A 21,861-nucleotide genomic window follows, 5' to 3' on the forward strand; every position below is an offset into this window, starting at 1 on the left:
CCTATAGGAAAAATGGCATATGCATATAGGAAGAGAAGGAATCAATTGTGGTCATCCTGGAGACAAGCTACCACATTATTCTAAAATAAGAGAATACATACACAGGGGCATAGAGGTGGGAAAGTCTCCTTGGCTAATATAGTCAATAATAGGAATATTTTCAAAATCTCCTTTTTCCACTTGGATTAGAGTGATAATTCTGCCATTACAAGCACGTAGTTTGGTAGTCTCTGCAAATTTTACAAATCTATAGTTTTTGCTCTCTTGTACAATTCCTTGTGAGTATAAATGTATTCCCTAACATCCAGAGTCCAAAAGACATCAGTAATGTTAACTTCTTCCTACATCCTGAAAGACAGTGTGAAGGGCAGGGGATGGTGTCAGTGTCTCTATCCATGGTGCTGGTCTTCCTTGCCGTTAGGTTCCCAGGAAGACCTTCCTTACACTGCGCTTATAATTATACAAGGTTTGGCTTCTCTGTAGTACTTGAAATATTAGAACCATAGGATTAAGTGGTAAAAGGTGAACCTGAAGAGGTAATCAGGAACTGGGATCTCGAATACTAGGGACTTGCAAATGTATTATGGTTCTGCAAGGAGCTAACATAAGAAGCAGAAAGAAAACTGGACTAAAAGGAGTCCAGTTTTAGAAAGATCATCTTAGTGATAGTGAGGTAAATGTTTTGGAGAGTGGGAGTGGATAAAGCTTTAAGTAAGTATTGTTTCTGCACATATCAGACTTCAAGGAAAGTGACAGCACAAAATACTGGTGCACATGGAAATTTGATCACACACACACACACACACACACACACACACACACCTGCCTGTAGGATTAACACTCACTACAACCCAACAGGTATAGCCAACTCTTTGTAATGAAGCAATGGTAGAGAAGGTGTTCTATGGCCTTCCATTCTTGAAACCATTTTTAAGCTGAGAGTATTGACTAGATCTCCCTGCTTGCTCCATATTGTACTGATTAGTCAATATTTTGAGGGTTTGGTACCTGGACATTTTTGGACATATCTGACTTTGAAATGAGTGTCCTTATTCAGTTAATATCTCATTGGACCAGTTGAGTTTTTCCAAGGTGAAACCTTCTTTTATCTTCAGGATCTTTGATCTAGGTTAGATAAAATTCCCACTGATGTACAGACATTACAGAGACTCAGAAAGTAAAAGTCATTCCAAACTAACAGTCACTTCTGTCTCTGCTGCAGTGGGGACCCAAATGGTCACCCAGTGAATCTTCAGCCAGCTGTGTTCTAGCAAATACACACACTTGCATATCTGGTCCCTGGCACCTTCTCTGTAACTCTTCTCATTCTATCCCATAATTCTCCTTTCAAATTGATCCATCCGCAGATGCATACCAATAACTCAGTATCTTTGTTATGCTTTATTTATGAAATAGCCATTTGCCTAGCCTGTTCTTCAGTTTTAAAATGTAAACTCACAATGCCATTACTCAACCAAAAATTCGTTATCGGTTTCCCATTGCCCTCCAGATGAAGTAAAAATGAACCTCGTGGCCTACAAGGCTTAGAATGCTATGACTTCTGTCAACATCTTTAGTCTCATCTCTGGCTACTCCCTGTCTTGCTCAGTATAGTCCAGTCATATTGACCTCCTTCCTGTTCTTTGAAAACACTACGCATTTCCCAAAATATAGCTTTCACAATTATGTTTGCTCTTTCCAGAACAGTCTTCCACTCTATATTTCACTGTTTAGCCACTTTTTATCCTTCAGGTCTATGATTAAATGCCTTCTTTTGATGGATTCACTAAATTTTCTATCTAAACAGTGGCCACTTGTTTTTTTTTTTTAGTTTATTACATTCTAGTCCCTCCTAGCATGTGTCAGAAATATCTTGTATGCAAATGTTTATTCATTTAATAATGTGTTAGTTAATGTCTGTCATCTTCACCAGACTTTTAAACCATGGTTGCACAGACCACTTCTGTCCGGACTACTACTATATACCTGGAGACTAGTATGGTACTTGGCATATGAATATGATTGAATGGTATTTGTTGAATGAATTATTATGCTAATTTTAAGTCAGGAGAGATCACAGTGGTTCACTTTCACTATTCAGTATTCAGTCAACTGATCTTATGCATTGCTAGGACTATGAGGACCTGCAGACATAGCGATGACTAGGGTTACTCTTAGATTTTAATCCCATAGAGGAAGGTTGAGGGAGGAGGATAAGGGAGGGGACCATGCACTAGTCTTGAAAAGATGTATGGTGTACTTTGCACCTCCACTTCTTAGAAAGTCCTGATCCTGTGTCTTTGTCCTAGTCATCAGTTCTAAATGCCCCATCACCAAATACTGGCTTCCTTGGACTCTCTACCACTCAGTGTAGCCCTGGAAAACAGAGGGAACACTCTTCAGACCCACTTTGTGGCCCCTGCTGCCCCTACCCTTGTGATCTCCCCTCTGTCCTCCAGAGGGCTCTAAGCTTCTAGCCTTTTACACTTCCCCAGTCACAGCTTACCCTTCTACAATTTCATGCCCTTTTGAGCCTTCCCAATATCTGGCATAATCTGAAAAGTCAATTTACTCTTATGTATCAAGAGATGTATCATATTGTATTTAAATGGGAAAGCAGAAGAAACTAATTTTTATTGAGCCCTAACTATATACCGAGGACTATGCTAGATGCTGTGCATATGTTACATCATTTAATCCTTACAACCTATGAGGTGATGGTTATTGTTGGTACTAGGCTTCTTTCACACATGTGGAGATTGAGGTTCAGGGAGATTAAATAACTTGCTCAAAGTCACATAGCTATTAGTAGTAGAGCTGGGATTTAAACTTAATCTTTCTCTTGCATATGATCCTACTACTATAATATACCCCGTCCCAAATAATGAGAAATATGCAGACATCTCTGAAGCCACTAACAGGATGGAATACTGGGACAGTGGTGTCTTAAAATCAGAGGATATAGGCTCTTGTTTACTCCACTGATTTCTAAGATTTCACTACTCTCTTCAGAGGTTAGAGTGTAACAAGCTTCAGAACGTGCTGCCACTCATTTATTCAACAAGGTTTGTTGAGCACCTACTATGTGCCCAACATACTATAGGCTCTGAATCTACATCAGTGAAGAATACAGAAATTAAAAATTTCCTGTCTTTCTAGAGCTTACATTCCATTGATGGTAGGAAGTGGAAAGAAAGACAGGAAATAAGCAATGGACATCAAAAGATAAGTACATGATATGATATGATATAATAACAAGTGAGGGTGCTCTGAAACAATAGAACATGCTGAATGGGATCAGGTGTCATAAGTGGAGGAGGACTGCAGTTTTATAGAAGATGATATCTGACTAAAGACTAAAAAGGTAAGAGATGTGAGCCATGTCAGGAAAGAGTGTCTCTATTAGAGGCTCCCAAGGCAAGCATGTGCCTGATATGTGAAAGCTAGAACCCCATTCCAGCTGTAAAGGTCAGTCAAAACCAGTGGAACCCATGAGAAATATGGACTTCTCCTCTGAATTCAGATCCTTTCAGAAGGCAATGTTGTAAATTAAATGGGTTGAAACCATGGTGCTTCCAAAAAATAGTGAAGACCCTTGTTCCTATGGGAGCTGAGTCTCACCACTAGCCTAGCCTTCTGGGGTAAGGAGAAAACTATAATCTTTGACTTCCTTGTGTATGACAAAACATGTCTATCTGCAGGAATCTCCCCTGGAGCCACTGCATTCAGGATCTGTCCTTGGTGCTGACCCTGATCTTCTTTAGCTCAGGACGATCTGGCATTGAATTTTCCATCTACTTGCCCATTGCTGAGTTCTGCTATTATTACAACTGGCTATACTGGGCTATTCCAAGCCTTCATTTAGGCTAGTCACCCATACTATCACCATGGTGATTGCTCCAACCCCCAAATTCCAGTACACCTACCCCATTCAGACTTAGTCACTTGGCCCTGCTTGGCAAAGAGCCCAGTGTAATACTGTTAAGGATGTTAGCTGGCACAGTCACTTCTGTCATTGTTTTCTGAAAGCATCACTGCTTTTTCAACTGACCCTAAATGTGGTGAGTGTTTAGTCACCATTCCAAGCCATTTATTTAGCATGAAAATTTATTAGGCCATTGTTTAGCAAATTCATCACATTATACTTTTTACTTAGAATTATCACTTAATTAGTGTTCTATTACTGGAATCGGCTGTCAATTATGTGGCTAATTCATTTTCTTAGGGAATGAATTTTTTATCTGGGTAAAGCAATTGAAAGTGTATTGTTAACTCTTTAATGATTAAAGATTGTTGTCAATGGCAATTCATGTGGTAAGAAAAATTAAACCATTTACTTTCCTTGAAACATCAGAACTTGGAAAACTCTTTGGAAAAGTGTAAAGAGGGTACTTTAGAAGCTTTCATGAATTAAAAAACTTTTATTAAGTTAATGGCTCAGAATACTTGGCAAAGCTAAGCAAAGTCAGCTGGAAGATTTTGATTGTATCCCTTGAAATGAATTATTATAATATAGTCTTATATGTGTATATTTAAATGCTCTTTCATCAACATTACCTCTTTGGGTTCTCACAAAAACATTGCAGAGTGATATTAGCATTCGTGGTTGGCACCCTTTAAGATGGCCCCAATGATCCCTGCCTCCTATGCCACATTCTTATATAACGCCCTTCCTCATTGCAGCCTAAATCTAGTGACTGGCTTCCAATGAATAGAATATGATAAAGTGATGAGATGTCCCTTTCAAGATTTGTCTTTAAGAAGACTGTGGCTTTTATCTCTCACTCCCACTTCCTGTTCCTTGGGAAGCTAGCTACCGTGTTGTAAGTTGCCCTATGAAGAGGCCCACTTGGCAAGAAATTGAGGGAGATGCCCAGCCAACAGCCAGCAAGGAACTGAGTCCCATACTGCAGTAGCCCATGAAAAAATGAATCTGCCAGGATCATGTCAGTAAATATGAAATCAGTTAACTTGAATTCTCTCCCAGCTGAGTCTTCAGATGAGATCATTGCCACAGCTGTCAGCCTGAGTGCAACCTCACAAAAGACCTTGAGCCAGAGATACAGATCTAGGCTGCAACCAGATTTCTATCTGCAGAAACTGAGATCGTATATGTTTGTTATTTTAAGTTGCTGTGGTTGGGGGTAGTTTGTCAGGTACCAGTGGATAACTAATACATGGCTTAACATGTGAGATGTTATATTAATTTGCCCAAAGCCTTTGACTAATAAGTAGTAGAGCCAGGATTTAACCCTGGTTCTTCTGATGCATTTCAATAGACAAGAAGGATAGGAATTAGAGTCCAGACCTCTCATTGCAGCTGTCAGGGATCCTCAAAGCTTTGACATCCCATAAGGGCAATTATTCAGAGACTGCTTCCCTATAACATTGACTCTCTTGTGACTTGCACACCTTTATTACTATGAGAAGTCACTAGGATTCTTCAGAGGCTGGCAAGTAGGCTTGAAAAACAGATCTGGCTGGGCACGGTGGCTCACGCTTGTAATCCTAGCACTTTGGGAAGCCAAGGCAGGCGGATCACGAGGTCAGGAGTTTGAGAACAGCCTGACCAACACAGTGAAACTGTCTCTACTAAAAATACAAAAATTAGCTGGGTGTGGTGGCAGGAACCTGTTATCTCAGCTACTCTGGAGGCTGAGGCAGGAGAGTCAACTGAACCCAGGTGGTGGAGGTTGCATTGAGCCAAGATCATGCCACTGCACTCCAGCCTGGGCGACAGAGCTAGACTCCATGAAGGAAAGAAAAGGAAGGGAAGGGGAAGGAAGGAATGAAGGAAGGAGAAAGAAAAAGGAAGGAAGGAAGGAAGGAAGGAAGGAAGGAAGGAAGGAAGGAAGGAAGGAAGGAAGGAAGGAAGGAAGGAAGGAAGGAAGGGAGGGAGGGAGGGAGGGAGGGAGGGAGGGAGGGAGGGAGGGAGGGAGGGAGGAATGGAAAGGAAGGGGAAGGGAGGGGGAAAGGAAAGAAAGAAAAAAGAGAGGAGGGAAGGGGTGGGGAGGGAAGGGAGAAGGGAGGGAGGAAGACAGACAGACAGAAAGATCTTTACCATGTTCTCAATAAGGAATTGGGTCAAACTTACCATTTTTTTTCCCTAGGTGCTATCCTGCCCCCCATAAAATGGTTATAACAGTGATTCCCAAAACATGACTGACCCCAAACTAAAGCCACTAAATCCTTATGCCTAGAGTATGGAGCAAAGGAATCTATATTTAATACATTCTTTGAATGACTCTTGTACAGTACTAGGATTTGGAATCTACTATATAAACAAAGTAGTTTGGCATTTCAGTGATCAACCTCTATAATGCAGCAGCTGAGGATCAGCCAGGCTGAACCTTGATGGGGACACACTGCTTTATTCATTCTTATAAGAGTGTTAGGTATCTGTTCTTTCCAGGGTTAAGGCCATCAGCTTTAATTAGTTGCATTTTTGGTTGGTTTTGAACAATACTAAGCTGTACTACTTCATTCATTCAGTAAGAGCAGAAAGAATGTTTGCTTTTTTATGAGAAGTGAACCTTAGAAAACATATTGTATCTTTTAACTGGAAGCTTCCTTAGGGACCACCTCATCCCTCACTACTCCAGGTGTGGTCCATGGACCAGCATCATCAGCATCACCTGAAAGCTTGTTACAAATGCAGGCTCTCAGGCCACACTTCAGCCCACTGAATTAGAATCTGCCTATAGAAGATCTCTAGATATGTACATTATACCTTGAGAAGCATTGGTCTAATTCAGCTGCCTAGTTTTAAAATTAAGATCCACAAAGGTGAAGGTAATTGTGCAAGATAACTTAGTGGTAACACCAGGATGAAAACTCAGGTCTTGTAACTTTCAAAGGGAGTTCTTTCCATTGTCTTAATGTCCTGTTGTCTTTGTAGTTCATTATGTCCATAAACTCAGCCTAAGTATCGAGGACATAGTTTGAAATGGAGAAAGGAAGCTTTTATCTACCCATGACGATGGCAAACTCTTTCAAACATCCATTGCACATTTAAATTTCCTCTTTCAGGCAAGTTTAGTTATTTCATTTTCTCTTTCTTGCACATCAACAAAAGACGAAGTCACCTGTCAGGCTGAAGATTGTAAAAACCTGTCAAAATTGAGTTTTTCTAGTTTAGCTAAGTATTACTCTGCAACTATTTTGCATTCCTTAGTCTTATTATGATTTTGATGAATGAGAGATAGAAAATAAAAGCAGCCTGTATTTTCAGTGTGAGGCATTACTTAAAGTCTTTTCCTTCTATCACACATCTTCCCATGAGTGTGCAGGTTATGGAGTTTGGTGATATATACATAATACAAAATTCTGGGTCAGTTGTTTTTAGTGCACACACAACCCTGGAGCCAATGAGAAACTCCAAATCATGTCCAGTCCAGCCTGGAACCACAGTGAAGCTGAACATTTTCACTCTGAGAGAAGAGCTTTGGATCTGGGTGTAGTTAAAATCACCAGAAGCCCATCTGGAGAAGATACGCATTTTGAGTAAATGTGGCTTATCAAGCTCTCCACACTCACCAAGGCAAATGGAACTGAGGCAGGAAATAGAGATCATGATATCCTCACCAAAGGAATTAGAAAGCATGACAGATGAACCTTGAAGATAAACAAACACTGTATTTATCAATAACATTCTTTCTGCTCTTACTGAATGAATGAAGTAGTACAGCTTAGTATTGTTCAAAAGGTGGAGGGTGGATTTCAGAGAGCGAGGTGTACCTAACAAATGAGTGTTTCCAGAGTAGGCACTAGATTCTGGAGATACACGGGTAAACAACACAGATATAATACCTATCTTCATGGAGCTTACAGTCTGATGAAGGATAAGATATTAATCTCACTATTATTCAATAACTATAGTAATTCATGAAGGTGATATATGTTCAGGAATATATATATATTGTAATTCATGAAAATGATACTGTTAGGATATAACATGGGACCCTCAGATGGGGATGGAGGCAGACAGGGATGTCTTCCATGATATCTTCATTCAGAAAAGTTAAAATATTTTTAGTGACCGGTCATCCCCTAGATTCTACTATTAACATTTTACTATATTTATTACCTATCTTCCCATATATCCATCCTTCAATCCATCTTAATTTTTTATGCATATCAAAGGAAATTTTAGACATCACTACACTTCCCTTTCCTCCCAGTATTTAACTGTGCACATCATTAATGCAGACTCAAAAGTCTGTTTGTTTTTTTTCTTTGAGATAAAATTTACTTGCAAAGAAACACACAAATCTTTGGTTTTCCATTTTATGAGTTCAACAATTGCATACACTGTGCAATCCAGCCCCCTTGTAATATACAGACTTGCCAGGAAGATCCCTCATGCCCATTCCCAGCCAATCCCTGCCCCTACTCAACCCAGTTGGTAACCACCATTCATTCCTACCACAGATTGGTTTGTTTCTTCTAAAAGAGGAAGTGACTTGAGCTGAGTGCTGAGGGGTGAATAGGAGTCCACGTGGCCTTGGAAGTTTGGGGGGAAAGTTATAAACACTCCAGGAGAATAGCACATCCTGTACAGATTCTCGGGTGGGCAAGAATTCAGTGAGGAGACAGTGTGGCTGCAGCCTAGTGGGCAAAGGACACAGAGACATAAGATGAGGCAAATGAGATGAGTGAGAGCTAGACCAATCATAGCCTTGAAGCCATATTAAATATTTTAAATCTGGAACATAGCCAAAGGACAGCGGGCATCCAATAAAAAGTTTGAGCAAGGAGGTGACATGCTCAACTTTGGCCTTTGAAAAAGTTCTCATGCCTTATTTTGGAGAAAAGAACAGGGAGAAGGAAGAGGGGATTCAAGGAGTTGTAAGGATGCTGTTTTAGCCACCATGAATCTGGAAAGAGAGGGGCAGCAGATCTGAGGATCCTGGCCATGGAGAGCAATGACTATCTCTTCTTCTGTTGTGTTAACCTCTGATGTGTTGAGCTTCTAACAATTCTAACCTATGATGTGTTGAGCTTCTAACAATTATAAATCAGTGCTTGATTTTCTCTTTCTATCTCCAGTTTTCAGAGATACCAGCCATAAAGGCTTTGCAGAGACTGGTTCAGAGAGATTCAGTAACTTGCCCAGAGTCACACAGGCAATGAGTGGCGGTGTCAGGGTTCTCACTCAGGGCTATTCGTGTCCAAAGTCTGTACACATTAGACCACTTCCCTATCTTCAGAGAGTATGGTGTGAGCCTCTCTGTCTTTCCTATTGGACTCGCTGTTTTCCTCAATATGTCAGATTCTTCTAACACTCCAGAATTTTCAAGGCAGAAGACTGTCCAAGTTGCTGGCAGTCCCAGCCAACACAGGGCCCCACTTTGAGGTTAAGTTCATCTGCCCAAGTTTTCCTTTAAGTGATGGTTTGAGAATAGGGGCAGGTGAGTCCACATGGATCTACCAATACCGGGTTTTATTTACGCTGGTAGTGGCTCTGTGAAACACAGAACTGACATGCAGGGTCACTTTCCATTTCTTGTGCTTGCTGCCTCAATCAATCCCTTTATCTATAACTCAGATCCTTCCTCATTGAATCCGTCTTTCCTTCCATATAAACTGCTCTGAAATGCCATACCCTTATCACTCTCTTCATGCTTGCAAAAATATTAAAACTGTGTGATTTACCTTTCTTTATTATTTATGCTTTGAGTAACTTACTGACCGAGACATGTTCTTCCAAGTTCTTTTGCATATGCTATTTATGTTAACAAGCCATAGTCACATGCAGAACTTCTTACTGATAGCATGAAGTAACTTTCCAATAATATTAATCTTTCAAACACTAAGCCACCTTGCAGTTTCATCTTATTTTAATATACTTCATTCTCTTCTGAAAAAGAATACACTCTGGGAATACATTCTTTGCCAACCAATATTTGTACTCTACCTTATCATCAGTTTACAAAATTCTTTAGGCGTATGTTTCATTGTCTGTTTATGGGTTGTTTTTCTACTGGTCAAAGTTCAGCATTTTTCAAGGCCATTATTTTCAAATGTAAGTGTCTCTGAAAGTATAAATGGATGGTGAATATGCAAGAATTGAACGATCAACTTACATGTTACCAAAAAGGGCTTATGTTTCCAGTGTGCAACAGTTAAAACACTTAAAAAGCCCTTAATTATATCCCTTCTTATTTGTGGTACAACAACATATTTCCAGGATCCCATGCATACCCCTCAGCTTTACTCCCTCACTTCCTAGTTTGATCACTAAGTGGTTAAGGCCAGCCACAGAGAATCCCTATCACTACTAAACATCTGTTGGTCTAGCAAACTCAATGAGTTTTCATTTCTTTTCAAATGTATTGTGTATACAACCTATGCTGTGGAACACTGGTATCAGCATTTTTGCTGCCTGTTTCCTCACTGATTTTGATAGAATTTTGACAAAAAGAAAAAAATTATTTTGAAAGTTTTTTAAAAAAATAATGAAACCCTTTTTTGAACAAAATTATACCTAGATGTTTATTTTCTAAAACAGATAAAAAGCCATTTATATCCGGCTGGAGAACAGGTAAGGGAAAACTCACATACTTGCCAGGATACACACACTCCCCACACACATGACATACACAAAACCCTTCATGGTGACCCAATTCACTCCAGACACATAGAAGAAACTCTGAAGAGAGGTCTTGTTTCTTAACTCTGCCTTAGCTCTTAGGGAACTAAGTCCATAAACTAATGTTTGTTTATTGCTTCCCCTCTAGACCAGATGGGTGCAACTTTCCACTTCATTTACTCAAAATGAAAATAACAACCGCTAGTCACTGGAACAAGTAAAGATTGATGGCTCTTGTAGATCACAAAACAGGGCCGTGAAAGGAATGGCACCCTGTAAAATTGAACAGTGCACAGCATGTATGACCAACCACATGTTATGGTCTTGTGGAAGCCTGGATTAAAGGAGCATCAGGAAAGATGGGATCCCGGTTTGTCAATCCCTAGCAGAGTTTGGCATTTCACTGAGAGACAATGCTTTTCATTATTGCTGCAGTCTCCCAGAATCTAGTAACCAGGGATCATGTAGAAACAAGAGAGAGACTCAAAGCTAATGTTCCATTGCATGAGAGATCCTTGTGATGTAACCATTTCTGCATCTTGACTGTGATGGTGGTCACACAGATCTACACGTGTGATAAAATTGCATAAACATACACATGAGCGCATGTAAAACTAATGAAATCTTAATGAGATCAGTAAAATATATGTCAATTTTCTGATTATAATATTGTACTATAGTTACACAGTGCTAACATTGGGGAAAACTGGGTGAAGTGTATTTAAGACCCATTTATGTTATTTCTTAGATTTGCATGTGAATCTATAATCTCAAAATACGACTTCTTTTTCAAAAAGCTAGCACCCTGGTGATGGGCTGGTGTTTACCAGCTGACCCGGACCATGTCCATCAGAGTCTTGAGATGTGTCTCAGGACTTCTCTGGTCATTAATCATCCTCCAGTCTAAGCCTGGGCTAAAAATGTTCTATCAGTATCTAACAACTGTGAAGTGGCTTATTTGTGTCTTTTTTCCTTAATCATTTTTTGGCACAGGTTTGTCTAATTTGTTGGTGTTTTCAAAGTAAAGAGCCAGCTTTTGCTTTTTTTTCCAGCTCCTGTGCTGTATCTTTAACTTGTATTATGTTCCATGAATGTCTGTTCTTATATACATATTTATTTTCTTTCTATTTTCAGTGACTATGTTTTTTATCTCAAGAAGCTGAATGTGTATTTTTCAAACCCACCTGTCCTTTTTCTATCATGTATGCATTATTGCAATGGTTCATATTCCTTCTTTTTTATCTTTAATCAATCTAAATGTATTTACTTAATAGTCTCTTGGATTGTTTTATTATTTTCAATTCTTGCGAGGTGTATTTTTCTGTGTATCATGACTCCTGACTCTCTCCTATGGGGATAAGCTTCCTTACAAGGCTCTTGTCATTCTTTATAATTTATTTTTTACTGTGAGTTCATCTTTAGTGGAGGCAAGTTGGTTCTGTGGGAATTAATGTGCCTTGGATTATGAAAATACCTCTACAGGATGATTTCTCATTTGCTTGTCAGGAGAGCGTAGTTTTCAGTGGTATTACACAGTTTTTTTAATGTTGATTTCTATGTTGGCAGGTGCTTCTATCAAACAAGTAACAAAATTTGGATGCCAGATGCACCTATAGTAGAAGTTAGGGTTTTCTTTGTTTTGTTTTTTATCTCCATTTGAATCTGTTCATTCTTCTTGTTATGCTAGTAGTTGATGCCTTAAACACACACACACACACACACACACACCCCTCTACAGTACACACATATTCACTTAAAATTGCATTTTTCAGTTAAGAGTGTCAGGGTTGAAATTGTACACAATGACTATCCATTATGAAAGGTGAAGAAGATAATATACTTTTATTCCTAGTGATGTATCAGTCACCTACTTCCTGGTTTTTGTTAATACAATTGGAAATTTTAGCCAAGAATTTTTATATTAGATTTTTAAATCTGATTTAAGAATTACTTCTTATAGTTCATTCTGTTTTGATTGACATTTATTGTGATTTGTACACTCATATCTATGTCTGCCAAATCAGCCAAATCAGTTTTTTTATAACAAGACTTCTTCCATTCTTGTGGATGTTTTTTTCTCTATTTCTGGACTCACATCCTTGACTAGCTTTCTCAGCTACCCAACCCTCTGGAAAAGAATCTGAGCCAACGTAACTACTGAATCTTTATGTGTCAGGGAATGCCCTTCCATGGCTTCAAACATGAAAAACTATTTACTGTATAATTTTTTAGTCACACTATTTTTCCTTGAAAAATTTTGTTTCATTGTTTTCTGGAATTTAAATTTGGGCAAAAATAATATGACTAACGTAGTTCCTAATTTTTTATACACAGCCATTTTGCAGCCTAGATGTTTATCTGAGTATTTCTACATCAATAATATTTAAACAATTGTATCAGAATATAGGCTCTATTTTTAAGTTGTAGGTGGAGAACTCTTTACATGTGAAGATTTAAGTTTTTATTTTGCCAAGGAGTTGTTTTAATATTGTATTCTGATAAGAAAGGACACATAATATGCTTCTGTTCCATTTATTCTGTTCTCTTCTTCTGTAACACCAATTGTGTCTTTTATACATTTGTTTTCTTTTCTCTAAAAATGTCTTTTTGTTGCCTTCACGCATGAACACACATGAGCAGATGATAGATACAAAGGAAACATACATTGTATTCTGGTTTCCTTGCCTTTTAATCTCCAAGTTTTTCAAATTAATTCTCTACAAGTTTCTGCTTGTTGCTTATTCTCATTACAGATTCCAATGCCCATTTTAATTCCGCTATTGCATTTTTGTTTCTTTACAATTGTTGCTCACCTCACCCAGTAAATATTTTTTCTAGCTACTTCTTAACTTGATCTGTTTTTGGAAAAATCTGCTGTCTTATTATTTCACCTTTAACTTCCTTTATTCTTCTATGTTTTCTTGCATTTCATTTTCAATAAACGTCAAGGAACCTAAAATGCATTTCTGCTTTCTGTTGTTTAGATTAAGATACCAGTAACAGGAAAAAAAAAAAAGAATAAAAGTGGTGTAAGCAGTAAGTTAATGTATTATCTTCTAGGACAGAAAGTCAAGTGTTAGAGTTGGTTGAATGAGATGCCCATGAATGTCATTGAGGACCCACATTCTTTCAAGCTCTCCTCTTCATCATCTCATCTTGGCGTGAGGACAACCTCAGCCCAGCTCCCCTCATGGATGCAAGATTGTTTTAGCAGTTCCAGGCATCACACCCAGACATGGTACTGTCTAGTGACAGAGACAGGCCACCAGATTGTCCTTCTTAGAGATAAGAGAACCTTTCCTAGAAGCCTTCTAATAGAACTTCCCTCCCATATCATATAAAAGATTTTTATTTAACTTGCAGAAGGGATCGGAACACCTTGATGGTGTAGGGACATCAGGATTTGTCCCTTGTTCTGGAAGTAGGGTCATTCCCTGCCTCTGCCCCCACCAAGTCATATGGTGAACTTAGCCAGAAAGTAACAACACAGGGGATGCCTCTTGGGTAAACAGTCAATACTGACGGCTTTTTATTTTTAATTGTATTTTTCGCAGCATCCAGGCTGTCATTTTCCTTACTGTTAACGTGGTGAATTTTTTTCTAAGACCTCACATTATCTTGTTTCTGTTTATTTAACTTTAAAGGAAGAGAAGTCTCTCCAGACCTGGTGTTTGCCAGTAAACAAAGGAGGCAGATCCTCATTGTTGCCTCACTGTCCACCTACTTATTGTTGGAATCCTTTTATTCCATGCCATCTTGGCATGTGTGATGCCGCTATAATTCATCAGTATTCCTTCCAAATTCTGGCAGTGGTTTAAGCAAGAGGAGCAATGGATGTTTATAGCCCCCATCCCTACATAGAGCGTCTAACACCATCCTTCCATCTGGTGTGAGTGCTGTGAAAGAAGGAATTCATAGTCTCCCCACAAACAGGAGGATTGATCTCTTTATCAGAAACAGTAAATGAATCCTAGAAGCATTTTCCCATGACTATTCCCATCGCAATTGCCTCCTGACACTGAATCTGCATCTCAGAAACAAAGATACCATCTTTTTTCTTTACCATGTCAAAGACCCCAGTGATGGAGGTTTAGGAGGAGAAAGAGCTTGGAAATGCCCCAACCCTGCTATTTGGCTGATACACTCTTTGATTCTCTGAGCTCAGGAATTCAAATGAGAAAATGGGAAGCATTTCTTTTCTATTCTTCAGGCCATTGGGTTGGCTTTATCCCAAGTAACAAAGTCTATCAAAGTCAATTGTATCATGTTTGTTTCGGCTCCACAGAAAATGGCACAGTGGAGTGGCATTCTATTACTATTTGTTTTACAAGTTCGACCCTACTGTGTGTTTGGTCAGACATAAGAAATACATGAAAAGGTAAATCCATCTGTTGTTACATTGAGTAAGAGGAGTGAATCTACTGTTCCTTAGGGGTCACAAATCTCATACACCTACCCTAGTGCAAGTCTGGAATTCAAAAACACAGAACAGACTATTCTTACAACATGACTCCTAAGCACAAGCCAACTGCTTCATCTTATGCTTCAACAAGGAAATGTAATCACTTCCAATGTTGGAGGGGAAACTACCTGTGGTTGAATCAATTGAAAGATGATGTTGTACAATTCCAGGGATTTTAGAGAATTTTTTACAAGATGAAGTATATATCTTCCTGCACATGGGATGTGTGCTGCTGCAATAATAAAGAAGTTTTCTCCCCAAATTCTGTCAATAGGTTAGTGGATAGACTTAGATTTCAGAGCTGTTATAAGTTTATTATCTTGAGGCTTTTTTAGTATTTTGTGAGGGAGAAGAGGGGAGGCACTGACTGCTGGCCAGGTGCCACCTTGAGATTTCTTCCAGTAGAATCACATTTAACCCTTGCAACAGCCTTCTCAAAGAAGATGATGATGATGAATCATGATCATTGTCATCACTATCAGCAATTACAAATAAAGACCTTAGGCTCAAACTATGTTTACCCTTGAACAACATGGGTTTGAACTGCACAGGTTTACTAATATATGGATTTTCTTCTGCCTCTGTCACTCCTGAGACAGCAAGACCAACCTCTCTTCTTCCTCCTCCTCCTCCTCAGTCTACTCAATGTGTAGACAATGAGGATGAAGAACTGTATGATGATCCACTTCCACTTAATAAACAGTAAATATATTTTCTCTTCCTTATGATTTTCTTCATAACATTTTCTTTTCTCTAGCTTACTTTACTGTAGGAACACAGTATATAACACATATACAACATGTTTGTTAATCTACTGTTTATGTTATCAGTAAGGCTTCTGCTCAACAGTAGGCTATTAGTAGTTAAGTTTTGGGGGCATGATAAGTTATACATGGATTTTCAACTCCACAGTGGGTTGGTCCCTCTAACCTCTATGTTATTCAAGGGTCAGCTGTAACTGATTTGAAGTCTTATAACTAGAAAGCTGTGGATATTTGAATCCAAAGTTTTATCTTCAGAGTCTATGCTTTGACTCTGACACCTGCTGTTGCCACAGCCCCCACAGTGTCGGTTCCAGTCGCATCCCCACTCCGTGCAGGTGACCCAGCCTCCTCCTCACCTCAAAACTTCTCTCCTCTCCCAGACTCTCCCCTCTCAATGAGCAGTCTCTAGCTACTTACACATCACTCTTCATACTCTCCTTCCCTAAAGGGCACATGGAGCTAGGATGAATAGGGATAGAAGAAATACATTGATACTGGTAAGAAACTACAGGAATTTGATTAGGTAGTTAAGAAATTTTGTCTTGACTCCATGAAGACTTTTGCTAAGAAAAATGACTTGATCAAAGCTGTGTAAAGGGAACTGTGAAAGCAGGAAGGGCCATTAGGAAACTGATGGAATAGTCCTGTCATGAAGACCTGAATGAGGGCAATAGCAGCAGGAATGGAGTAAAATAGATGGCTTTGGAGTGTGTCACAAAGGAAAGTAGAGAGGAGACAAGGAAAGGCGAAAGAAGCCCTAAATGACTCCCTAGATGCCATCTCTAGTGTGTGGATTCTCATATGTCCAAAATGACATTAGGTACAAAATCATCAGAACAAATACTGGTTTTTACTGCTTCCTGGATACCAGGCACTGTACTGAGCACTCAGCATGCACTATCTCTTTGAATCCTTACAACATATGTTTTCTCTGTATTATAGATAAAGAAAATGAGATGCAGAAAGTTTTGTCACTTGGCCAAAGAATGATCTAAACCCCATTCTATCTGATTCTGGGACCCAGACTCAACATTTCTCAGGGTGCAGATTGAGTTCCTCTCATGCAACATGAACAGACCCTTTTTTCCTTTTTTTTTTTTTTTTTTTTAAGACAAAGTCTTGCTCTGTCACCCCAGGCTGGAGTGCAATGGCACCATCTTGGCTCACTGCAACTTCCGCCTCCCTGGTTCAAACAACTCCCCTGCCTCAGCCTCTCAAGTAGCTGGGATTTCAGATGCACATTACCACGCCTGGCTAATTTTTTTGTGCTTTTAGTAGAGATGGGGTTTCACCATGTTGGCCAGACTGGTCTCAAACTCCTGACCTAGGCAATATGCCCAGCTAGGCCTCTCAAAGTGCTGGGATTACAGGCATGAGCCACCGCACCCGGCCCAGACTTCTTCTTAAATATTTATGTAAACATTTTAGTGAGTACTAAAACAAAATTAGCACATCATATTCATGATTTTATGTTGCACTATCATTCATAATGAGGCAAAGTAAAAACAAAATAACATAGTTGAGAGTTTATTTGAAGAAAAATTTTAAGGATGCAATTCTGTAGATCTACATTGTTCAATATGGTAGCCACTGGCCACCTGTGGCTATTTAAATTGAAATAAATCAAAATCAAATTAAGCATTCATTTCCTCAGCACCGGTAGGCACATTTCAAGTGCTCAATAGCCACAGGGGGCCAGTGGCTACCATATTGAACAGTGCAAATACAGAACATTGGTGTCAATATGTTATTTTTTTTTTTGGATGGTGCTGGGTGAGAGCTGTTTTACACTGGATCGGTGTTTTTTTATTTAGCGTTTACTCCAGCTCTAAATTACCTCTCTTTAGAACTTGATCTGGCTCTGGATAAGTCTGTGTGCACCTGCATTGTCCCATATAGTAGCCCACGATTTACCAGTGTCTGTTGAATCCTGGAAATACGGCCAGTCTGAATTGAAATGTACTGTAAGTGTAAAATACACATTGGATTTCAAAGCTTTTGTGTGAATAAAGAATGTAAAAATATAGCATTAATAATTTTTCTAATTATATGTTGAAATATTATTTCAGATATATGGAGTTAGGTAAACTGTATTATTGAAATTACTTTCATGTGTTCTTTTTCACCTTATTTAATGTTGCCACAAGACCATCTTAAATTACATACATGGCTTGCAATATATTTTCACTGGTCAGTGCTGTTCTAGACCTCTTTGCCCTACTGTGTGACTCTAGAACTCTCTTCCTTTCCCTATCTCTTTCTGTATATCTGCACTGCCCAATATAGTAGACATAAGCCACCTGTAGATATTTCCATTTAAAGTAATTAAAATGAAACAAAATTTAAAATTCAGTTCCTCTGTCTCGTTAGCCACATTTCAGATGCTCAGTAGCCACATGTGGTTAGTGGCCACCAAACTGTGGAGAATAGAGGTAGAACACTTCCATTGTTGTGGAAAGTTCTGTTGGACAGCTCTCACATAGATGGTACACAGCTATGGCAAGAGACACAGAGGTGGATCATGAATGCCTAAAGCTTGGAGAATGTTTCCAGATTGCCAAACCCCATGGCACATCCTTCTTCCATCTCCTAGATGCCTATCTCTCCCTATCTTAGTTAGACTTATTCACGCACACCTTATATTTTCTTCTCCTCTCCTTCAAGGGCTGTGGCCTGCTTATTTAAACCTGAATATACCTCCTTCCTGTATGAACACAGTGTCTAACATGGTGCATTGTACAGTATAGGTATTCATTAACTATTTCTTAACCAGTTGGAGTGGCAATTCCTAGCAAGTGACTGGAAATATGTGACTAAAGGTAGAGGGAGATCTATATGGCTGGTAGCAGTGGGACAGGGGCCAGGGGTGGGCAGTGGCGGCAATGAATCTAGGATCCCAAGGAAGAGAAGGAGAGAGCAGAGAGACAGCAAAGAGGAAATCAGAGAGACAGTAACCCAAAATCTTATACACATCACCAAAATCCTCCTGCCCATCCCACAAGCTCCTCACAGGCAGTGACGAGTTACTGCAGAAAAATTCACAGGGTTAGGCAACAGCTATATAAAAAGTGTGAAAGAAATCCAAAATATTATTACACGATAAATAAACATACCAGACCCATAAATCAGAAGTTGAAATGGCATGAAAATTAAGGGGCTGGTGAGGAGAAAAAATGAAAAATGCTCTGTCCCTGGGCCAGCTGGTGTGAGTTACATTTTATGAGCAGCATGTGAATTCCAGTGCCCTTGCTGGATTAGCAGCAGAATCGCACGTTAGTTTTAAAGCTCCCTCTCGAATAGGAACATCATAATGTCTTTTAATTGGGTCTGATAAAAACGTAGCATTACTTGTAGGTTCCTGAGAGAAGTGAGTTGTGAAATTGGGTTTTCATTAAACCTAATGATGGAAAATTAAGTATAGTGCATCTGGTGAAATGGAGTGTGATAAAAGACATCACTTCTGCATTATCAGAGGTTAATAAGGGAATAGGTGAGGTAAGATACTTTGGAAAGGGGAGTCCAACCCGTTGGATTAATAAACCTTGAAAATCCCTTGGTTCTGAGTCTTCATAGCATCGTTAGCACTGGCATTGACATTATTGCAAATGTTACAGCAATACAAGTTGTTAAATTTCAATGCATTTATTTTCCATTCCAGTGTTGGTTTTGCTGACACCAAGTTTACAGTCTGTCTAGCAATGTGTTTAGGGAAAATATCCATATTGACAGCTATTTGGTTGGTTTTGGAAACATTTGACGTTTCTCACACACATAAAAAGCCAAGTTCCCATTCCTAGGAAGCCTGTCTTTCCCAGGCAGCTGGTCTCCCATGCAGCCCATGCCCCAAGTTCCTCTGGGAGACTATGGGTCTCCGAAGACATCTGTCCCCATCACACATGGTGGGAAATACAGGCCTCCTAGCATTGACTCAGCTCATCCTTTCCTAGAAATCGTGGCGTATGGCATGACTCCAAGCTTTAGGTATTCACAATCCATACCTCTGTGGCTCTTGCTGTAGCTTTGTACCATCTCTAGATGAATCAAACACAAGTGCTCCCTTCCTCTCCATTTCCAATCACACCATCACAGGAGTGATATTCGCTGGAAGGATGCCTTTGATGACAGCTATTCATGACAGCTGGGACACCTACAAGAAACAGTGTGAGTCTTTAAAGAAGGAGATTCCTCCTAAAACCTTTCAACAGGTTCACACTAGCTTCAAGGGTCTTACACATTCACAGTCTTTCTGGATCTGCCTTGCATCGTCTCTTACAGTGTTGCCCCCCTGACATTTCTACCCACAGCTTTTACTCCTAATCAACCTCCTTGCTTTTAACTAAATGTGCCTTCATCTCTCAGGCTCTGTCCTTTTTCTTCAGTTGGTTCTTCTTGCCTATTTCCTTGCTAAACTGTCAAGCCTTGAGGGTGGAATCAGTATTTCTGTCTGCATTGCCACTGCCTACCATAGTCCTTGGCACAGAGTGGGTTCTCAGTAAGTCGAACTCATGAACCCAAGGGGGTGATGGAGAAAGGAAACAGCCCCCATGTTTGCCAAGTGGTGCATTTAAGCAATGCCAGTGAACACATACTAGCTATTACCTAAAATTGTGGGAGAAAAAGTAAGCAGTATTTCTCTTCTGTGCAGTCAGGAAGGTTTTGCTAACAACTTGCCTGGGCCCTTCTTTCTTGTGCATATATCTAAATCTTAGAAATCTTTCTGTAGGCAATCCAGGGTATTTGGCTGGTCCCCAAAGGACAGCCTCTGCTTTGGGGATGTTTACGTACTACCCTGAATCAGGAAGTTTTGGAGACTACACTCTACCTACGATGACCCCACCTGCTAATTAGATATGACCCAATCAGTGTCTCAAGCTCAGACCAGTCAGATTAGTAGCCTCTCCTCTCTTGGAGGAGCCAGTAGGTGGGGGCAGGCAGAAGGCTGCAAAGTGAAAAATTTATCCCCTACTCCAACCACAGGTATAATTGAAAGCATTAGGGTGACCAACCATTCCCATGTGCCCGTGACTGAGAGGTTTCCCAACAGCTGAACTTTCAAAGCTAAAACTGGAAAATTGTCAGTCAAACTGGGACAAGTTGGTCACCTAGAAAGCAGGAAGGCCAGGTGTTCCCTTCCGTTATCTTTCCTTGCCAGGAACAGGCTTGCTGATGTTGCTGCAGAAAAGTAGAGTGTGCATTCACACACGGAATCCATATCTGATGGATTATTCCAACATGACAGGCAAACAAGCTGAAGGGAACGTGGATTTTGAAAAGACAAGTTGCAGAAAATCAGGAATATATGCTAAGCCTCCCAGGGAATGAGTATGGCATAGGCCAAGTGGGTATCTGCATAGGTGTTTCACAGGGTCTGAAAACATCTGGGGGAGACACATCAACTGCTGCAGCTGACAGTTCTCATCTCTTGCATGCCACAAACAAGATGGTCCGGGGCATAGACTGTTCATTCATGTCTTTGGAAGGAGGTTGGGAAGACCAAGCCTAGATGGTTCTGGGAAAGGTAAACTGGCCCTGAAAGACCAAGAATGTATGCCTGGCAGGAAGGTGGTAAGCAAGACATTGGTTTTAGTGGTCCAAGGGGAACAGAAGAATTCCAACCCAGTATGAGCAAGCATCAGCTTTCAGGGTGGCCAAACTGACAGAAGGCAGTTAAAGCAACTCATTGGATGAAAAGGTTTTTTTCAAGAGAGAATATAGATCTTACATCAGGCAGAGATTTTATGAAGGCGATGAGGCACGGGATCCAGGCCTGGAGAAAGTAGCTAGCAGCACTGAAGGAAGAGGTCCAGGCTTCCCTACCTGCAAGGTGGGTTCAATGATGCCACTGGATTAATAGTATTAAGTGATGGGGAAACTATACAATAGCAAGAAGGTGGTCACTGGGGCAGAGCTCATAACTACAGAGAGCAGCTGGGAGGGTCAGGGTCCCTGCTAGCTGCTGGCAGTCCAGTACTGGCTGCAATTCCTCCCAGGGTAAAACTCAAAGGAAAAAAAATTAGTAGATAAGCCAGATCACAGGGATGCAG

The 21,861-nt window shown here is 40.0% G+C and overlaps 1 protein-coding gene across 2 annotated transcripts in view; it reads left to right on the top strand.

Moving 5' to 3' along the window:
* PTPRT (protein tyrosine phosphatase, receptor type T) overlaps positions 1-21,861 on the top strand; it is a 1,113,081-nt gene that overhangs the window by 1,008,338 nt on the left and 82,882 nt on the right. The gene's annotated exons all lie outside the window — the stretch shown is intronic.

This window comes from Theropithecus gelada, chromosome 10, assembly GCF_003255815.1.
Source record: "Theropithecus gelada isolate Dixy chromosome 10, Tgel_1.0, whole genome shotgun sequence".
NCBI classification, from domain to species: Eukaryota; Metazoa; Chordata; class Mammalia; order Primates; family Cercopithecidae; genus Theropithecus; species Theropithecus gelada.